Genomic DNA, 13,740 nt, shown 5'->3' with positions numbered 1-13,740 from the left:
TACGATTTTTTTGATGAGTTTTGAAGACAGTTGGCCAATATTTTGTTGAGAAGTTTTGCATCCATATTCATCCACAAAATGGGTCTATAGTTCGCTTTCTTTGATGAATATCTCTCTGGTTTTGGGATGAGGGTTTTAGTGGCTTCGTTGAATGAGTTTAGCAAAGAGCCTTCATTTTCAATTTTGTTGAAGAGCTTGAGGACTATTGGTGTGAGCTCTGTTCTAAAGACCTTATAGAATTCAGCTGTGAATCCATCTGGCTGTGGGCATTTCCTAGATGGAAGGTCTCTTATTGCCATTTCTATTTCAATGCTTGAAATAGGTCCTTTTAGTTGTATTAGGTCTTCTTGGTTCAGTGTGGGTATGTTAATATTGGCTAGAAATTCATCCATTTCTTCTATATTCTCAAATTTGTTGGCATAAAGGTTTGAAAAGTATTACCTCATGATGCCCTGGATCTTGGTAATTTCTGTTGTGATATAACCGTTTTCGTCTGTGATTTTGTTTATTTTTGTGTGCTCCCTCTTTTGGTAAGGTTTGCTAAGGGTCTGTCAATTTTCTTAATTTTTTCAAAGAACTAACTCCTTATTTTGTTGATAATTTCTATAGTTTTTTGGAACTCTAATTCATTGAATTCTGCTTTGATTTTAATAATTTGCTTCCTTCTACTGGGATTAGGGCTGGTTTATTGATCTTTTTCCAGGAGCTTAAGGTGACACATTAAATTGTTGGTTTGCAATTTTTCCAATTTCTTATTGTATGTGCTCAGAGCTATAAATTTTCCTCTGAGAATTGCCTTTGATGTGTCCCAAAAGAGCTGGTATTTTGTATGCTGCACAGTTGGTTCTGTGGCTCAAGTTGTTGAGTGCTAGCCTTGAGAAAGCTTAAGGACAGTGTTCAGCCCCTGAATTTTAGCCTCAGGACTGATTTTAAAGAGGAAGTTTTGCAGAAGTAAATATTTGACAGAAGCTTGTGCTCACTGTCTGAAAGAGCAGATTCTTTGCCAAGAGGAATAAAACTGTCCTATTTCCTTGACAATATGTCTATCCCTCCAGTGGGGGAGTGTACTGCAAGTTAACTATTCTGACAGGCATCTGTAAGGACTTAAAGTTTCCGTTATTCTGATTTCATGCTCATTAAGCACATTTTGTTTGATATTTTGGCATCTTTTATACATTCCCCACAAGTATAGAACACTTTATATAATCAGCTGATGTGAAAATTAATTAACTTTATCTGATGGTACATTTTTACTGCAACTTAAGGAACTGGATGACTAGTATACATGCGAATGTAACTAATATTGGTATATTTCTCAAGGTTGATACTCTTGTCACTATCATTATCAACCAAGTTTGTAAAGTTGAAACTTGAAAGTGTCACCCCAGGCTCTTCTCTCTGTCTGATTGCATGCTTTCTTTGAATTATAACATTGCATTCCTCCCTGTAAGTAAACAGAAGCAATTTCTGAATATCTTTTTATCTTTTGAATATCTTTCTTTTTCTAACTCATTTATCCAAATTGCACTGGCACAGAAACAAGTAGCAGAGCTCACATGTAACCAAGAAAACACACTGACATTTTACAAATAAGATGAGAGAAATCTGGTCTCATGTACCCATAATGAATCATTTCTGCCTTGTGTAAGAGGCTAGCGAAGACAGGTAAGATGCTATACCATTTTGTGTAACTCATCATATTCCATTTTCACATATTTCATAGAAATCTGTGTTATTCAGTTTTCTTGGACTGCTGACACTTTTACTTTAAGCACCTACAAATCATTTCATTTTGCTAGTCTTGGGAAAATAAGAAAGGTTTCATAACTCATGATGAGTCACAGATTAGAAGCTCAGAGCCATTCTTTACCGAAGAGTAATCATAAGTATACAGCAATGAGGCACTTGAACATAGAAAAGAAAATCAAAGTTACTCCACAAGCTGTGATGTGTGTGTGTGTGTGTGTGTGTGTGTGTGTGTGTGTGTGTGTGTGTTATTGCACTTGAACTGAACACCTGAGGGTTATCTCTGAGCATTTTTGTTCAGGACTGTCATTCAACCAAACCCCTAATTCTGTCTCTTTTGGCTCTCAATTTGATATGAGTCTCCCAGATTTTCCTACCTGGATTTGCTTCCAACTGTGAACCTCAATTTTCATCCTTCTCAATACTTAAGAGAACAGGCATGAGCCACTCAAATCTTGTCTTTTTTTATTTTTAAGATGAAGAATACAGCAATACTTAACTTTGTTAGAAAGATAGAAATGAATCTCTTTTCACAATGTAAGTATTTATTGAATGACAAATTTATAAGCCATGTCAATTTTGTTAGTGTTAGTTTATCAGACATTATTGAGGTGGTTTGATAATCTAGGCATTAACAACTCAGGTTGCATATTCTAATTTTAATTACTAATATCAATTCCCTGAGCACACATTGCATTTACAATATACAGAGGTCATTGGATGGGTAGAAGGGGTTAAATGGCCTCAGAATTCAAAGCTGTCACAGACCTATTGAGGCCCAGTGATGTCAAAATACAGTTGCTACCCAGGGGCAGGTGGCTCACGACTGTAATCGTAGCTACTCAGGAGGCTAATCCCTAGGGATTCTGGTTCAAAGCCAGCCTGGTCAGGAAAGTCTGTGAGACTCTTTATCTACAATTAAATCACAGATAATGCTGGGATTGGCACTGTGGCTTAAGTGGTAGAGTTTTACCCTTGAGCAAACAGAACTCAAGGACAGATCCCAAGTACCCACAAAAATAATTTTAATTGCTGAGACTACCAGGCTGGTTCAAGGTGCAGAGCTGATTTCAGGCTCAGAGTTGATTACAGGCATTGGAGCTGTCTCTCAGGTTTACTAGATCTGGATAGATTGTGATTTTTTTTTTGCCAGGCTTGGGCTCGAGCTCACTGCCTGAGCACTGTCCTTCAGCTTTCTCAAGGCCAGAGCTCTACTGCTTGAGCCTCAGCACCACTTCTGGCTTTTTTTCTATGTATGTGGTACTGAGGAATCGAACCCGAGTCTTCGTGTATGCTAGGCAAGCACTCTACCACTAGGGCAAACTTCTGGCCCTGGATTGTGATTTAAATGGATCACTTCTAGCAGAAGTTTGAGTTGAGCTGAAGCCTTATGGACAATCATGAGGGCAACACCTTTCATGCATTCATCTGACATTATGAGAGTGGGTCTGCATGTGCTGGTGTACCCCATCACTAGAATCCTTACTGTTACATGATTCATGTGATGGAGTTTGTAACTTGATACAAACTGATGTGTTCAATAAGTTCATACCTGATGTTCTTGATATGCTTTGATGTATGTGCTGATGCAATTTTTAAATAGGAACAAATAACATATTTATCAGTTTTTGCCTCATGGTGTGCTGACAGATGGTAGCTGTTTCCATGGATAAGCAAAAAATGCAGTGGGTCAAAACTAGACACAACCTTAAAGCTTCTATTCTATACAACATACAGTAACCAACAGGCCCAACCTATTTTTCAAATAATATTGAAACGTACCAATACCTAAGGCATGAAAAATTTCTAATGAATAAGAGATACAAATTCTCCAGCAATAAGAAAGATAATAATCTGAAGAAGTGAATAGGACTTATATAAATGTGCTTAGATTTGATTTTATAATACTTAACAATGAATGATAAAAGTACTTTAATAACATGTAAATAAAGTTGACTATAGTATAAGTGCAATATACTGTATGTTATGGTACTATGCCTGGATTCAGCTCACAGCTTCACTATTTTACTGTGACATGGAAAAAGTACAGTTTTATTTTTGGTCGATAATGGGGTTTGAACTCTGGGTCTGGGGACTGCTCCAAGCTCTCAGCTCAAGACTGGTGCTCTGACACTTTGAGCCACAGTGACTCTTCGGGTTTTCTGATGGTTAATTGGATATAGGTATTTTAAGGACTTTCTAGCCCTTGCTAGCACAGTACTCAGATCTCAGCCTTTTGAGTAGCTAGGATTATAGGTGTGAGCCGCCAGTGGCCAGAAATACTCATAATTATAGCCTGTGGACCATGCCAATTTGATGTCATTTTAACAAAGCATATGAACAATTTATTTGAGTCAGATATTTCATATATTTTATTATCTGGGATGCTTATTACTTTTCCTTCTTGCTCATTGGACTTTATTTTAATGAAATGTATTTTTATGCTTGAATATCTCTTATTTATCAGCCTATCACATGGCATATAAATTAATATTCATTTCCATTTACTATGATTGTGAGATTGTGTTAAAATTTGTCTTGTAGAATGAGTTAGGATTATACGTAACAAAAATGCAATTGATCAAATCAAATATATAACCATTTAAAAATAGTCATTAACCTGGTAATCATTTGGTAGACTGTGAGTTAAGACTATCTAAAGATTTATAGTATACCATTTCAATTATCCCTTAAAAATACTGCATTTTAATTTATGTACACTTTATGTACACTTGTGCACAATCCCGAAGCATTTAGTAGTATAAATTAGTTCCAAGTATGAGATAAAACACTCATCCTTTGTCTTTCTGGGCATGATTTACTTCACTTAATGTTTTTCAGTTTTATCTATTTCTTTGTAAGTGATGTAATACTATTTCTCTAAATGGATGAGTAGAATTCCAATGAGTCTGTATACCAATTTTCCTTGATCCATTTGTTTTTTTTTTCTTGTGGTAAAAATGAATATAGGGAAAATACAAAAAATGGATAGTAGAAGTCTTTTTTTGCCAGTCCTGAAGCTTGAACTCAGGAGCTATGGCACTGTCCCTGAGCTTCTTGTGTTCAAGGCAAGCCCTCTACCACTTGAGTCACAGTTCCAATTTTGACATTTTCTCTTTATGTGGTACTGAGGAATTGAACCCAGGGCTTCATGCATGCAGAGCAAGCAATCTACCACTAAGCCACATCCCCAGCCTGGAGAAGTCTTTCTTTACAGTGAAAGTTATTGAGACTGTTTACCACTGATTTGATGTCTGAATATTTTTCTTAAGACAGGCACAGTGGCTCATGCCTGTAATCCTAGCCACTCAGGAGGCAAAGATTTGAGGATCATGGTTCAATGCCAGTCTGGGCACTAAATTCCCAGAGACTCCTATCTCCAATTAACCACTAGGAAACCAAAAGTAGCACTGTGGCTCAAAGGGTATGGCCGAAACCTTGAGCTGAAGAGCTCAGCGACAGCACCCAGGCCCAGCATTTGAGTCCCAAGACTTACAAAAATAATTGATTTTATGATTATTCTGTATTTGAATATTTGGTAAAATATTTATAAAATCAATGCTCATATATATACTTTTCTCAGAATGAAGTAATTTGATTTTTCACAGAATAGTGGGTTGACAAAGTTTGAGAAGATGTGCATATTGGTAGGATTTTTCTGTCCCACTTAGCATGGACCAATTGAGCAATTGTGTGTTTGTTTGTTTCTGTGTCTGTGTTAGATTTAATGTGACGAATCACTTGCTAACTACTGCAACAACTTAATCCCATTTTAAAAATGTCGTTATCTTTTGTTGTTCTATATTAGACAACTTGGAAAGTCAATAAAATTATAATTCTAAAGAAAGAAAACACTCCATATGTCCTTCATGAATATTTAAACCAATAATTATCTATAATGCTAAAATTCACCAGCTAGTCTGAACCTGGCTAAAGTAAAGAAACAAACAAGTATTTCTTCATGTGTCTATAAGCCATTTTTGTTTCTTCTTCAGAGAAGACTCTCTTTAAGTCTTTGGCCCATCTTCTAATGGGATGGTTGTTACTTTGGAGATTAGTTTGAGAGTGATTCAATTTTTTGAGCTGTTGATATATTTTAGATATGAGGCCTTTGTCTGTTGTATGGTTGGTGAAAATTTTCTCCCACTCCGTAGGCTTCCTAATTAATTTACTAGCTATATCCTTTGCCATACAAAAGCTCTTCAGTTTAATGCAGTCCCACTTATCGAGCCTTTTTTTGTTGTGATTCTTGGTCCTTATTAAGAAAGTTTCAACCTGTGCCAAGGAGGCCTAGTGTATCTCCTATTCCTTCTTGTAAAGTTTTCTGTGTGTTGGCTTTTACCTCCAGGTCTTTGATCCATTTGGTGTTAATTCTAGTGCAGGATGACAAAGGAGGATCCAACTTTAGTTTTCTGCAGGTGCTTAACCAGTTCTGTCAGCACCACTTGAAATGCAAATCAAAACAACTCTAAGATTCCACTTCACTCCAGTTAGAATGGCCAGGATCAAGAAAACCAGTAACAACAGATGCTGGAGGGGATGTGGCCAGGAGGGATCACTACTACATTGTTTGTGGAAGTGCAAACTCATTCATCCACTATGGAAAGCAGTATGGCAGTTCATCAAAAGACTAAACATAGAGCTCCCCTATGCCCCAGCAATTCCACTACTTGGCATTTACCCAATCATCCAGAAACAAGGACATACTAAATCCAACAGCACAACAATATTTATTGCAGCACTATTTACCATAGCAAAGATATGGAACCAACCTAGATGTCCCTCAGTTGATGAATGGATCAACAAGATGTGATATTTGTACACAATGGAATTCTATGCTGCTGTCAGAAAGAATGACATCGCCCCATTTGTTAGGAAATGGAAAGACTTAGAAAATGTCATATTAAGTGAAGTAAGCCAGACTCAAAGGAACTTGGGCTCAATGGTTTCCCTCATTTGTCATAATCAGTAGAAACCTTAGGCTCTCCTAGCAGAGATTTGCAATAGAGCAAAACCTTGATACAAAAGGCCATATAGTATGACGCTAAATGAAAGAATCTCTAGGATATAGAAACATAAGCCATATAATGAATGATTGTTGTCCTCAAGGTACTATGTCATCTCTCATCTCTTTTGCTGTCCCTTAATATCTCATATTGTTACAGTATCTCACTTTGTTACCTGATATATTGGATATATTTGTATTTGTTTGTTTGAAATTGGATAGGGAACGGGGGAAAACAAGATGAGGGGTGTTGGTGGGGGGGAGGGAAATGGGGACCTAGACAGGTGGAAGGGTATCAATGTATGTGAATTAATGCACCTTCTGTCTGGCAAATATCATGTAACCCTTCTATTAATTACAATAAAAATATATGAAAAAAGAAACAAACAAGTAAATATTAACTTACACGTATTTATTAAAGTATTTCTTTGCTCAGTGTCCGTAATGCATATTTGGTAAGGCAAGATCTCATATAGCATAGGCTAAACAGAAACTTGCAATGTAGTATAGGGTCTCAAACTCAAGATCATTCTGCCTTATCCTCCCCAGTTCTTGGATTGTAGTCATGTAGCACCATACTAAGTTATGAATTTTCTTTCAGGAAAATTTTTAATATTATCATTTATAGATTTTGTAAGCTCATTCTTAATATTTTAAAGAATATAGTACTGGTTGATCATTTTTTAGTTTAATTTTATTGTCAAGTTGATGTACAGAAGAGTTATAGTTACACATATAAGGCAATGCCTACATTTCTTGTTCAACAGTATTACCCACTTGCTCAATTTTCTCCCACTTTCCCTCTCCTTATCCTTCCCTCAAATTCTAAAGTTCTTTTATAATATATTGTCTTGTGAATATCACAGTTGCAGTGGTTCATGCTTTGTCCTTTGTTTCACCATTTTGTTGATCTACTTGTGTTCCACAAATCAGATCAATGTATATATAAGACACAGGGTACCAAACCAAATATAGTGACAATAGGGGATAAATCAATGGAAAAAAGAAAGAAAAAATAAAGAAACTTCACAGACTGCATTAAAAACAACTACAATGAAAAATCTCTCTTGTTTCCATATCTTGGAGTTTATTTTGATTAGCATCATCTTATATGGCCATATGTACACAGCTATTGAGCTATTGTGATCTACTGCTAGGAGAAATCCTAGACATAAACTAATTATTACAAGTGAGGGAAACCATGGAGTTTATATTTCTTTGGGTCTGGATTTCTTCACTTAATATGATTTTTTTCAAGTCTTTCCATTACCTTAATAGACCCATATCAAACACGATAAACCTGCAGCTAGCATTATACTTAATGGTTGATCAATTTTTACACAAATTTATTAACTTTTTCTAAGCATATGTATCATTTAACCATTCATATGCTTTTTGTTTGTGCTACTACTGGGACCTGAACTTGGCAGCGTTGTGGTCTTGTTTGGCTTTTATGCACAAGGCTGGCACTCTACCACCTAAGGCACACTTACACTTCTGGCATTTTTCTAGTGAACTGGAGATAAGAATCTTGTGGACTTTTCTGCCTGATTTGAAGTATGATTATCAGACATTAGCTTCCTGAGAGTCTAGAATTCCAGGCTTTAGACTCCAGCCCCAGCTTCCTATTTTTTTCTTAAAAAAATGAAAATCTGGTTTGTTTTGCTCAAATTTCAGAAGTGACATCTTGCTTCCAAACCTATATCTATCCAAACCATTTTTTACCCTTCAATGTCATGAAGCTTTCAAGCTATGTAACTAGTGTGCTTAAATTACTTCAGTGTTCTTCACATTGTCCCCAGAATGATGTCCAATTCAATAACATGGTCTGTGAGATCTCATGGTTTGAGTCTGTCTACTTCTTTTGGTTTTTTTTCTTACATTATTTGATTTATTGCCTTGATTTGACACCACAAATTACATATAGTCAATCCTGTGGCTGTCACTTTTGTCCAAGCTATTCCTTTATCTTACACTCTCTTCTATCTTCATCTTCTCTCCATCTGGTTAATACCATACAAAATACCATCTGTAAAGTCACCACTGCTTCAGAGTAACTTTCCGTGATCTTTAAAACTCAAATAAGTGAATCCAAAATTATTCTCCTGGAGGAGGCTGAAATCTGAAGATCTCAGTTCAAAGCCAGCCCGGACAGTAAAGAACATGAGACTCTTATCTCCAATTAATCACTAGAAAATGGGAAGTGGGTCTGTGGCTCAAAGTGTAGGGCAGTAGTCTTGAGCTGAAGAGCTCAGGGACAGTGCTCAGATCCAGAGTTCAAGCACCAAGAACCCACAAAAATCATATATATATATATATTCTCCTGGTATTTTTATACTCTATCACTGCATCAAACCTTATTGAAAGGATTTATTTGTATAACTGCATTTTCATAATAATCTGATAAAGAAATGACAGCTCTAATGTGTGTATTAACTAAAATTAAGCCAGAAAGCTAGTACTATATATTTCTTAAAGTAGAGATTTTTTTTAGTGTTTGCTGACATTTTATATTGGCCCTCAGTTAGATTTAGTTTCTTGATATTGTCTTTCAGCCTTATTGGTTAATGGAGTAGACTATTAATCTTTCCTTTTGAGAAACATACAGAATCTCAAAGGAAGGAATAAAGAGCAAATTTTAAAAATTAAGCTAACAGCACATTATTCTACCCAGATGAATGAACTATTGACCAGATTGTTAAGGGTTTTTAGCTATGTTTCAAACTGACAGAAAATGAATTAGGTTCAAATTGTACAGATTCATACTTTCTGTTGGCGAAAAATTCTACTTAGGTCATCTGGAGATAGCCCAACTCAATAAAAGCACAGCATTGTTATTTTACTGGAAGATATACATGTGTTGTTATAGTTATATCAATCATTTTTATCTCTACCAAATCTGTTTTCTTCTTCCTTTCTCTCTTAATTTGGATAATGCCATAATGAAAATATCAAATTATCCTTGACTTTTTTCCCTTGTAATTAACATGCAATCCATGATGGTGTGTCAATTATAGATTTATTTTCATGATTACTACTCCTGTATGATTACAGTCCGTCGTCATATTTTATTCTTTTCTAAACATATCTAATCTGCAGATTAGACATCTAAATCAATTTATATGCATAAAAGTGAATAACATCCTGGGAACAAAGTATCTGAAGTATCTGGGTTTATAATCTTAGTTCCATATCTGCCTTTTGAGTAGCTAGGATGACACGTGCAAGCCACTGCGTGATGGCCTATACTTTTTATTCTGTGAATTTTAACCAATCTCCTTATTTCTAACTTTTATTGGATACATAGTTTTATATTTAATGAGTTGAGCACTCAGTATTTGTAAAATGTGTAAATGAAAACATGTGAAGTGATTAAGGGGATAGGAAAATGATGGTGATAATCCAGTTGGTCTTAGTACTATACAAATAATAGTTTATTAAATTTAAAATTACTTTGAACTTTGAAAAAAGTTTATGTCATATATACATATTAAGAAATGATATGAATAAATTAATTTTACTTTTTGTTTGATAGTCCTACAACTTGAATTCAGTACCTGGACTCTGTTGTTCCTGAGATTATTGGGCTCAAGTGCCGGGGCCTACCGGCAGCAAATTGGGGTTCCTGAAATAGGGGGCAGGGACTGGAAAAATTAGAAGAGAGACAAACACATCCGGTCCGGGAGGTCTGCAGCCCAGGCAAAAACTGCAGTGCCCCGTTTATTCTCAACTCAAAGTTTATATCCCTTCTTGAGACCAGGGCACTGCCAGGTGTTACATCCAGATGGTTAATCAGGGAACTGTTGGGGGTTACATTCATATGGTAAATCTCAGATCAATTGAACAGGAGAAGGCCAAAAAACAATAAGACAATCAAGCAATTATCTGATGCAAATCAAAGTACAGTTTGATTCCACTCTTGCTCCCGACACTCAAGCATAACATTTTACTACTTTTTTGTGGGTCTTGGGGCTTGAACTTTGCCTGGGCCCTGTCCCAGCGCTCTTCAGCTCAAGGCTACTGCCCTACCCCTGGACCTGGGTGATGTCCGGAGCTCTTCACCTCAAGGCTACCTCCCCACCCTGGAGCCACTCCCCACTTCCCATTTTCTAGAGGTCAATTGGAGATAAGAGTTTCAGGTTCTTTTGTGCCTGGCCTGGCTTTGAACCTTGATCCTTAGATCTCAGCCTTCTGAGTAGCTAGGATTACAAGCGTGAACCACCACCCCCGGCACATTTTACTATTTGAGCCCCAGCTCTACTTCCCTTTTCTGGTTGTTGATTACAGATAATAGTCCCATTTCATATCTCAGCATCCTAAGTAATTAGGAATTACAGGCATGTTCCACCTGCACCAGGCTATGAATTATTCTTTTAACAATATATATTTGGATTAGATCATTGAAAGGGTAATTGATTAAACAACCATTGAAGAATACTGGTATTTTTCCAAGAATAAAATAACATTTCATATACAATGCTATGCATTTTGATATTCACTTATATATTTCTCTGTTATATAAATTTTAAAGATCCTTGTGATGTGGATATAATTACATATTACAGAAATTAGTTAAGTAGCCAGATAGATTGGTTATGGAAAAAGTAGGCAAGCCTGTTGCTGATAAATCATGCTTATAACTGTAGCTATTCTAACAAGGCTGAGATATAAAGATCTGGTTCAAAGACAGCCCAGGTACTGAAATCATTGAGACACTTATCTCCATTTAATCACCAGAAAACTGGAAATGACACTGTGGCTCAAGTGGTAGAGCAGTAGTCTTGAGCTGAACAGATCAGAGACAGTGCCCAGGCCCAGAATTCAAGCCCCAGCACCGGCCAAAAAAGAAAAAGTAGGTGGTTTGAGCCCATTCAGCTGTGGATTTCAATACGAATAAAGTGTACATTGAAATTATGAATGATCACCATTGCATCTGTTTTCTGATTTAAATATGGAGCATGTGTACGTGAATCCATAAGCAATTCCCTATGACCACTCAGGAAATAGGAAGGGAACTTCAAGGTCAACCTGGACAACCCAATGAGATCTCTTCACCAGCACAACAGAAAACCAACAAAAGAATCCAAACCAAACCAAATAAAACAAAAATAGTCTACATCTAGCAATTAAGAACAAGAGTACAAACCACTCAACACATAAATTTCACTTTTATAATATTCGGGTTAGCAACTCCTTAAACAGGAAAATCTTAATTGCCCACATGATTTACCTCATAAATGTAATGGAATGAAATCAGCCAAGGACAAAGGAAATCATATATTTCATTATCTCATTTAAACGTTAAAGTTGTAAAAGCAGAAAATGGTGATTGCCAGGGAATGGATTTAAGTGGAACTTGAAAGGTTTTAGACAGAGGATACGAAATTTCAGGTAGACAAGAGAACTTACAATTAGAGATGTTTTTTTGTACAAGTTGACTATGTCTTTATTTAGTAGTGAAGCTTGAACTCTGGGCCTCTGCACTGTCCCTGAGCTCTTCAGTTCAAAACTAGTACTACCACTTGAGCCACAGTGCCACTTTATTTCTTGCCTGGGCTGACTTTGAACCAAGATCCTCAGATCTCAAACTCCTGAGTATCAGGATTACAGGCATGAACCACTGTCACCTGGTGGTGACTACTGTTCATAGAAATTTGTTCTGTATTTGAAAATGGCTAGAAAGCTGTTAAGTATATTGATCACAGCAATGCTATGTATGTGAAGCAATGTATAAGTTAAATATCTTGTTTTGCCATTCCATGGTGTGCATATATTTCAAAGCATGATATATATCATAAATAGAGGAAATACATGCCATTTGAAACAAATAAATATAAAAATGTACTTAAGAAAGAAGGTGTATCATTAGTTGTCAATGATCTTTACAAGTAAAAAGCAAAGAGCAATGCACACTACCACAAGGTGATTTTCAGAAGTTTCTCTCTCTAGAGAAAAAACATGGAATCTGAAGGTGATTAAGTATAACAGATTGTGCAATATCAGAAACAGAAACTCAGAAAACAGCTGCTGTTGAATTTGTACTCTCTTCTATTTATCTCCCTAGTGGAAAAAAATAACCCTTATATTTCCAGATTATTCAATATGCACAATGTATTGACTAGTAAAATATTTTCAAAAATTATATATAATTAACTTACCAGTTTCTTTCAGGTTTTAGCTAGAAGATATTTTTAATTTTCTTCAAAAATTTTTAATTATTCTTTCTGGCCAAAAGAATTTGCACCATTAATCTCAAAGGAATATTAATAGAAAAAATAAATTAAAACCTTTATTAAGTTCAATTAATTGGTTGTACCAGTCTAATTTTGTCATTCTTTGCTAACTGTAATATTGTAAGTTATTCTGAAGATCTCCAGTTCAGTTCAGTAAACAGGTTTTGCATAGTAAAGCAAAAATTGACTTGTCTTGATAATTACCAAAATCACTGGTCTGTTTGCTATTTGTGATAAATTAGTTAATTAGCATCTTTGTTGCATTTCAACTTTCAGTACTATAAAGCCAAAGTAATTTATTTTTCTATTTAAACTGTTAATCCATATACCTAAATTTTAGTGCTAAGAAATCTAAATTAACCTTTCCAATAATGCAATTGCCATCGTACATTTAATAATAGTGTCAGCGATTAGTCTTGTATTTTGGATATCTTTGAGATAGACACGATCATAAGTTTCTGTCAAAAAAGTTTATCAAAAGATTTAGGCTTGTAATATAAAATTTTATTTATTCCCTGCTCATCCTAGCATGATATTGAACACTGTGGGTCAAAAATCACATCATGAGGTCCGGGAGTTTGGCCTAGTGGTAGAGTGCTTGCCTAGCATGCACGAAGACCCTGGCTCGACTCCTTGGTACCACATACATAGAAAAAAGGCAGAAGTGGTGCTATGGCTCAAGTGGTAGAGCTCTAGCCTTGAGAAAAGTCCAAGGACAGTGCTCAGGCCCTGAGCTCAAGCCCAGGACTGGCAAAA

The sequence above is a fragment of the Megascapheus bottae genome, chromosome X (genome assembly GCF_031878675.1).
Source record: "Megascapheus bottae isolate mThoBot1 chromosome X, mThoBot2.hap1, whole genome shotgun sequence".
In the NCBI taxonomy this organism is placed as follows: domain Eukaryota; kingdom Metazoa; phylum Chordata; class Mammalia; order Rodentia; family Geomyidae; genus Megascapheus; species Megascapheus bottae.
This window is presented reverse-complemented; position numbering follows the sequence as displayed.